We start from the raw sequence: 2,963 nt of genomic DNA on the forward strand, positions 1-2,963 counted from the left end.
GTTGAATCATTTGACACATTGTTGCAGGTTAATTACAAATACTTAATTAACAGCATGAACTTTGGAAATATGTATATTATTTGCAGGTAGACTATATATTCATGCACTAGGTGTCAGTAGCATCATGCGGATTATGCATTTATCCACATGTGGGTTATGCATTCATCCCTGAGTCATAGTTAGGATCTAGGGATGCTTTTTTATTTGTGTTATATTATTTGCATGTAGGCTATATATTCATGCATTAGGTGTTAGTAACATCGTGTGGATTATGCATTTATCTACGAGTGATAGTTGGGATTCAAGGATGTCTTTTTATTTATAGTTTTATTGATTTTTTTTTGGAATGGTGGATTTGATATGCTAGAGAAGATAGAGGTGAAATTCTAAATTAGGATGGTTTTTCTAATTATGGTTTTTAGAGTAAATTTATGTATTATGTATGTGCTAAAATTATTTTTTTATTGTTTTTTTTATTATGTATTGTTTTACTTGTAAAGAATTAAAATTTACTTTTGGTTTTAGAATTAGGTTATTGATTTCAAAGAGACATTTTTGTTTTTAGGGTTTAGCTCATTTTTGGAAGAGTATGTTTATCTTAAGTTTGTGATCAATTTGGTTTTAATGGGAGCATTGGAACAATGATTCCTATGTGAAAGAGAAAGGAGAGTAGTTCCAAAATCAAGATTGAGGTAAGGAAGCTTAAGATTGAGGAGATTCTTGTAGACAAAAAATAGTCGGCCATTGTGGATTTTGGTACTGCACCTACAAGCATTGTAACAATATGCTAGATAAGTTGGATAGAACGACAAAAAATTAGTTATGTTTTTCCAATTTAGTGTTATTGATTATCTCAAGAGAAGATGCTAGATAAATTGGATAGAACAACAAAAAATTAGTTATGTTTTTCCAATTTAGTGTTATTGATTATCTCAAGAGAAGTTAAGTGAAAGAATTATTAGATAATTTAAAAGTTGTGTCTGAGTCTAAACAAACTTTCCTTTGAAATAAGTTACACCTCTTAAGAATGAATGATGGAAACTCCATTACAAAGCATCTAATTTCTTTAATACTATGTTAAATTAGTTATTATCTATTTATATTAAAATTTTTGAAGAGGGATCAAAAATTTAATTTTCGCTGGTCTTCCATTCAGGAAGACATTCTTTTATGAATGCACATTCAGACCATATTTATAGGCAACCTTCCTGTGAAGTTGTGCATAAACAATAAGTCAGAGTTAAAATTTCTATTGCAATTCATGTCTGTTCTTTTGGAGATATCTTATTTCCACTATTTGGAGACCTGCTATTGTTAGTAAATTCTTTTATCAAAACACTTTTAGACTCTATTTTTAAGCAACCGTCCTGTGAAGATGTACATAAGCAATAAGACACATTAAAAATTTCTATTGAAATTTATGTCTATTATTCTTATATTATCCCTCTTATTCTTAACTTCATCTTCATTTCTATTGAAATTATTGTATGTTATTCTTATATTATCCCTCTTATTCTTAACTTCATCTTCATTGGGTTGAAAGAATCAATTTTAAATTCACATAAAATTAAATCTTTCCAAATACAAATACTGAAAATAGTTTGCATCGTCCATTTTCCCTCTTAACTTTAACTTTTTATATCATTAATGAACATATTCACTAGAATTGCATTGTTTTAACACATTTATAAATTTCCAAACTGCATCTTGAAATTGTGAATTAGAATATATATAGTCCCTGACTACTGAGTAGTTAACCAAATCGTTGTGTAAGATAATCCTTTTGTAACTCACAAAATTTATTTATTTATGTTTTTATTAATAGCTTTTTTATGTATATTTACAGATTAAATTGTAAAATAGTTGGGTCAATTTGATTGTACTTGGTTGGATAAAATTTTCAGTATTTTTTCATTCTTATATAATTATTGAAATTTTTTCCAAATAATCTTATAATCTAATGTGAGCTAAAAAAAGAAATCAGAGCAAAAATGTTTTCAAAATAAAATATCAGTTAGTTATATATATATATATATTTCTGACCATCCTATTTTTCAATTTCAACCTTTAGAAAAAAACACATATATGTATAATCCCAATATTTCCAACACCAAAAACTCCGATTGGCCACTCTAATTTTCATTATAATACAATATTTACTTCGATATTCTTAATCGCTACTCTATAGAGTTATAATCATTCTATAAATGACTAAATAACCTTTGAATGGTTTCAACTTTGTATTGTACAGGAGAGAAAGTTGTCAGTAGTTTAGCTCGAGGCGTCATAATAATCTGGCTTTTCGTGGTCCTGATACTGCAATCTAGCTACAACAGAGGTGAGGAAGATCTGGGTGAGAGAGGAGAGTCGGGATTGAAACCAGCCATCCATGGACAAACAGAAGCAGAAGGCGGAAGTGGACGTGGACAACACATTTGCTACACTACTGTGTGAGTGGGTGTGGAGAGAATGGAAAGTCACACATGAACGTCTGGGGATACTGCACGATTAAACAAAGAGTGTCGGGATTGGAACCAGGCATCCATACATAGAACTAGACAGATGGAGGACGTTCTTTTAACCCAGTAACTTGAATGGGGCGAACTTACTAACACTACGGTTATTGCAGGAAAAAGGAACCAGGAGGAGAAACAAAGGATCTCAAAGGAGAGCCTCATTAAGAACAGGGTTTTAAAGATGGGATGCAAGCAATTTAAAGTAGTGTCAAGAGCACAGAACACAGGAAGAACAGAGGAACGTGAATAATCTCATTTAGTATTTACTAAAAATCTTATTTCTGAAGGTTTTAATTTCATTGGTATTGACCAAGTTATTTAGTTAACATTGGTGAAAGATCGATCATTTTCAAGATTGTGGATGCTGCAACATTTTCTCAGGATGGAAGTCTGTGGGGGTGGCTATTAGATTCTACCCATGGGAAACAACTAGTTTTAGTTTAAATT

This window comes from Pinus tabuliformis, chromosome X (genome assembly GCF_031772625.1).
Source record: "Pinus tabuliformis cultivar Carrire ecotype Pingquan chromosome X, CPIR1, whole genome shotgun sequence".
In the NCBI taxonomy this organism is placed as follows: Eukaryota; Viridiplantae; Streptophyta; class Pinopsida; order Pinales; family Pinaceae; genus Pinus; species Pinus tabuliformis.